Source organism: Brachycentrus maculatus, unplaced genomic scaffold (genome assembly GCF_059751285.1).
Source record: "Brachycentrus maculatus isolate JH-2025_06_01 unplaced genomic scaffold, ASM5975128v1 h1tg000259l, whole genome shotgun sequence".
Classification (NCBI taxonomy): Eukaryota; Metazoa; Arthropoda; class Insecta; order Trichoptera; family Brachycentridae; genus Brachycentrus; species Brachycentrus maculatus.
The window spans coordinates 1,308,460-1,314,928 of NW_028281010.1; positions in this window are offsets into that span (position 1 = coordinate 1,308,460).

Here is a 6,469-nt window from a genome sequence, read left to right on the forward strand (position 1 = left end):
ATAACAATACCCGGTTAGTAATATAACAACATGTTAGAGTATCAACTGATGAGTGTAGTGCTGTTTGGCAGCCGGGCATCAAGTGGCGGACAATTCATGACAACGTAATTTGCGTAAGGCAAAAATGTGACACCAAAAAAAACCTAATTTGTTTTGCATTATATGTGATTATTTAGGATAAATATATAAGGGTACAAATGTTACTTTGATCAAAATCTCAAAACTCCTCAAGCTATTCACGGGTTGCTTTGAAATTTGGACACAATTTAGCGCTTGAACATGCGCGTGTTTTACATACACCTGTGACACATGTTTCTACCCGGGACGGATAATTTTTTTTTACGTCAATGGCAGCGCCATCTGTCGAATGTTTCATAGTTTTCAATAAATTATACATATTAGTGACGTGCTTTCTTTTTTAATAATCTGTTTAACCAGACTTCGCTTTTAGCTTGAACAGATGGCGCTGCCATTGCCAAAAAAAACACGGTTTCACCTGTCATGGGTATTTTCATGGGTCAACATTCTGTCAAAATTTCAATGTTATCGGTGAAAACCTTTAGGAGCTTTAAGATTTTGAACAAATGGACATTTATATATTTATTAGCATAGATGATGGACGTCTGTGACGCTCATTTATGTGTAAAGTGTTCTGCGAGTCATTCATACTCTAATCATGACATAGTCACGGTTTCGTTGGTTGGAAGATGTCGCATTGAGCCCGCCAACGAAAATCATCCATAGACAATTATCCGGTAGAACCCTAAGATAGAGCCATACGCACGTTAACCTTTCCGGGAGTACAAAAATTGATGTCCGACTTTCTCTGGGGATTGGGTTCTTTTTACATGGAATTTTTTTTCCATTAATACAATGTATTATGAAGATAGAAATTATTTTAAAATAATTTTTAAAAAAACAACACCTCTTCGAAATATTTTTGAATTGTGACAAAATTACACACAAATATCACTCACTCCTTTCAAACAAATCATACATCCAAAATCGTCAAGTGTTTTCGGAATGCCCAGAAAATGTACTATATCCCAGCAAAAGCGGCATATTTTTAACTTAATATTTACCAGCTACAGGGCAGAAAGTGTTGTTTTTGCATTTTGAAGAAAATGTATTGTTTAATTATTTTTTTAAAATATACTTAATATTTTTCAAATGGAGAAAAAACCTTCAGGTTTTAATTAAAAAAGATCTGTTGCACAGTAAAACGTTTAATAAGTGGCTTGATATTTATTTTTAATACATTTATTATATTCTTAAAATTTAAAAATCACTTCCTGAAAAATCAAGTTTTTTGATTTATGACGTTGTTGAAAGGAGTGAGCGATATCCACAGATGTCATACATCATACTAACTGACAGACGGACTTGGACGTTCATTAATGTTGATACTCCTTTAAGGAAAATTCGCACTGACGTTCATTTACGTCCATACTCCCGGACAGGTTAATATTTATCAACAAAATCACTTCTTTTCACTAGATAATTTAATATCGGGACGCTGTAATGTTTTAAATTTTAAGTCATTTTTGGTGTATGTATTTAAAAAAAATTCTATCATTAGAGTATACCTTGAAAATTATACCTGTATAAGATAATTTTTTATCTGTAATAAATTTGAAACATGAATTAATACCGTTTTTAATTTATTAATTTTTTCCCCCGATGTTTTTATACTTTCCAATGCCCTATGCACCACTCCGCCTCCGCAGTGTAATGGTCAGCATACTCGCCTACCGTTCTGAAGGTCCCGGGTTCGATTCCCAGGGAGGAACATGAATTAATACCGTGTTTAATTTATTAATTTTTTCCTCCGATGTTTTTTTACTTTCCAATGCTTTATGCAGCACTCCGCCTCCGTAGTGTAATGGTCAGCATACTCGCCTACCGTTCTGGAGGTCCCGGGTTCGATTCCCAGGGGAGGTCAAATAAATATAAGTGATTTTTTCACTCTAATATTTATTCAATACTACCCTGGACTGGTACCTGAACCGGAGGGCTGATCACCTTTCTTACATATAAACACAACGATCAAGATACCACTGTATTTATTTCATGCCGTGCCCTTTGCACCATTGGGATGCAGTTAAGGGTTTGAAAAAGAATAATGCATCACTAGGTCTAGGTAGGGGTTATAATAATGAAATGAAAGCCTAAAAGTACCTACCTTTTACGGTATCATCAATATATATGTTACTCCATGCTTAAGGTTGAAAGTAATCACTCAGTGTGCAGGAGAGATATTGCACAGAAGTGAGGCATGGAGTTGGTAAAAGAAGGATTAAACCTACGGAATGCAAACGAGATACGATCTCTCAGACGAACGTATGCTAAAACAATGTGTAATAGATGTTCGAATGGTGATACCAGGAAATAATGTAGGGCTGAGATAAGCATTACCGATAAAATAAAGAAAAGTGTGATGTGATGGTTATGAGGCGAATTCGGTTTAAAAAGAATCATAGGAAGACCGGCTAAAATTTAGCACGATAAAGTATGTCGATTACTTGAAAGCCATCAGGAGTAAGAATAATCGGCGGGTATGTATGAAGAGATACATGAATGTGTAAGAGGCGAAGATTGTTTACAAATACAGATCGGTGGGGCGTTCTACTCTCTAAGCCTACCCTGCGGAGCGACGTGACGACTTGTTAATTAGTGAGTTCTAACCTTGCATATTGTACGTCACACTTTTTGACCGTGTAAATAAACTTTTGAGTATTAAACGTCATGCTGGTCACTCACGACGAGGAAAATAGTAGATTTTGTTACATTTTCTCTGGTTTTGTAACGTTCAAGTACGAAATTTGGAAAGACGAAAGATTTCACTGCCAACCTGGCGATATGACGCGAAATCATTAGTATATAATGTTTGTATATAAGCTTCGTTCGAGTCTGGCCGGGCGGCCGTTATGAATTCATTGCACAAACTAATTTATATAATTCATTGTAAACAATAAATGACAAGCCGGGTGATCTCGTGTTGAAAATAACTATTATATATTGGAAATGTGAGTACTTCATTATTGGTAAGGCGTTTCCTCTCATTCCGCCGTTTGCCAAACAGCTGTCAAACAAATTACGCAAGAAATTTGTCTCGACTGCTGCTCAAATAAGCGCTAATTAGAAGAAATATGTATTCTATAACCTCCGGAATGACCCCATCAACAGCATTGCAGGTAATCAACTGTTTTTGTTGTTGTTTTTCATGCCTGAAAAACTGTGCAATCTTCTTTGTGTGAAATGTCATTTTGACAGTCCGTTGACAGCGAGTCTGTTTTTATTATTGTTTTTATGTTATATTTTAGGTAAAGTACGGACAACCGGCATAGTTACAAGCACATTTATTGTCATATAATGTTATTTATTGCACTATATGCATATAAAATAAGATTCAACAAACACAAAAGATGTCATTCAAAAAATAGCTACAGCACGTGGCGTATAGATTTTGAAATGGTTTTCCAGTTTTACTTATACAGTTACAAATGTCAATTTACTAGTGGGTGCAATGCTTGGCCATGTTTTGTTCACAAAGAAATAGGTATGGATGATAATTAATAAATAATATTGGATATATGATGTAAGAAGACCAGCCCGACGAAGCTTGCAATCGCAAAACCGGACTGGACTCTTTTGCTGACAAATTTCCAGCCCCCATCTGTGCTCCACGAGTAGTTTTATGATGAGGTTGGAACTCTTCATATCAACCCCTCCGAGAAGCCTGCCACTGTATACCTTATAAGACCATCTTAGTGTATACCGGTGTCTGATATCCTCACATCGGAGATCGCTTATTTTTGGAACATAAAAACTAATTCTGTAACTTTGTTACCTTTTCAGACTCTTGCAACTATTGGCAAATGACTTGTCGCGGCAGAAGGGTTCCATTTCCCCCATTGTGTTGGCGCTTTGGACAGTTTCATTTCCTAGCGCTGGATCAGAATATATAAACTACAGAGGACGATTCGGCATTGTTTTATTTGGATGTGTAGCCAGTAATTACTGTTTTAGTGTTTGCAGATATGTATAGGCAGATAGATGATATAACCATGAAACGTGTGTTATTGCACAATTTTCTTGGGAGTTATTCATCGTGACTAATATACGTATACTCTCCCCCCTGAAAATAAACATATTATGCTCTTAAATATGTTTTTATTTTGTTCATTAATGACCGAGATCCTTGAAAAATATCATCCTATCCCGCTCTCTGTGATCTTACAACATTGGCCTTAATTTTTTACAGAAATGCAATCTAAAGTAACTAACTGACCATCACGCCGCTTCCGCAGGGATAGGCAGAGAGAATAGAACACCACACCACGCTACTCTTGTCTTTGTACACATTCTTCTTTACGCATCCCCTCACACATCCTCCTCCCAACCCTTATCCGCACCCCAAAGGTGCATAGGGCACTGCATTATATAGAAGCAGTGTTATCTTGATCGTTAAATACACGAAGGAAAGGTGATCAGCCTTTCGCTTCAGGTACCAGTCCAGGGTCATATTAAATATATATTTGACTGAAAAATCAATAATATTTATTGCGACCCTCTTGGGAATCAAACCCGGGACCTCCAGCATGGTAGCCTAGAGCGCTAACCGCTACACTATGGAGGCGGACCTCATACATACCCGCCGATTATTCGGATTCCTGAATTGACCACTTTCAATTATTTTAAATACTTGATCATGCCAAGTTTTGCCCGGTCATCCTCTGCTCATGTTCCCAACAAGATTCGCCTCATAAATTTCTTTTACAGTCCTTTCTTCGCTGGTTCGTTTAGATCTTTTATAACTAACTAACTAACCATCACGCCGCTTCAGGCAGGGAGAATAGAACGCCACACCACTCTGTCTTTGCAAACATTCTTCGCCTCTTCCACGTTCATGCATCTCCTCATACATACCCGCCGATTACTACGACTCCTAACCTGACCACTTTCAAGTATTTAGCATACCTGATCGTGCTATGTTTTTCTTGGTCTTTCTCGGCATAAATTTGTTTTACCGTTCTTTCCTCACTCATTCGTTCCACATGTCCAAACCATCTCAACGCACCTTTCTTAATTTTATTGATAATGGTTATCTCCGCTTTGCATTCCTTCCTTATTTCACTATTCGAACATCTATCATGCATCGTTTTGTCGCACATTCTTCTGAGAGATTGCATTTCGACTGCACTCAGTCTACTTTCATCCTTCTTTTGCCAACTCCATGTTTTACTTCCATACATTAGAGTTGGAACCAGGACTCCGTTGCGCACTGCCAGTTTAGCTTCCGCTGATAGGTTTTTATTTGCCATAACTGATATTATTAGAGGGTATTTCTTTTTCATCGACAATTTTAATGACTTCCTTTAATCTGACTCTATCGAATGCTTTAGTAAGGCCTGCAAAGCAGAGGTAAGCTGTCTTATTGAACTCTCTTGCTTTTTTAACTATTTGTCTAACAACAAATATGTTGATATTATTTATGTCCGAGTTCACTCGGTTTCTCACCGTCACATATTTAGCATATTCTTCTGGTGACGGTGAGCTTCTGTATTTCAGATGGTTTTTCTTCGGCGAGTTCCTTGACTTCATCAGTACACCATTTTATCAATAATGATTATCTCAGCCCTGCATTCTTTCCTTCTTTCACCATTCGAACATCTATCATACATATTTTTGCCTCACATACAAATAATGTAAATAAAAATAAAAATAATAGCACAACCTGGCTGAACGGTGGAATACGCGTGAATAGCCAATAAATAAAAAAAAGACATTCATAACAACAGCAATGGGGGCGCGAGATAGAGACAGGCATGAATTAGAAAGAGATAGAAAGGCATTCGCCGGAGCTAGCGATTGAGTTTGGCTTAGTCCCCAGAACCAAAGATCAAAGACGAATATCTATTTACTTATATTTCTTCTTTTTTTATGGCTGTTCACGCTTCTAGCCAATGCGAGTTATTTTTTATTTATATATTATTATTTTACACTTTTTACAATTTAAAAAAAGATAATTGTTTGAGTTTTTATTATTTACAAAAAAAAACTTCAATTTCATACTATTTCTGTGAGCCTAAGCGGCTCATTATTAGAAAGTGGTATCAAATTGTGGTAAAGTGGGTTCGAACCGAAAAACTTTGATTAAAAAATCCGAGACACTAACCACGGGACCACAACCCGATACGATTTGAATTCAAATCGTTTGTTTTCCTGTAATTGGGGTTAGTTTCATTATTAAGTTGGTTTGTTTAGTGAGTTATTTAATATATTTCATACACATTTACAAATGATTTTCAATTAATTTTGTTTGTTAGGGGAGGTCGATGAGATTGAGATGTTAGTAGAAAATGGAATTGGATTGAGAAGACAATACTTGACATATAAATTTATCTTAAAATTTTCGACTAAAAAATATAATATTCTGATTTAAAAAAATGATAGTTAATAATTCCGA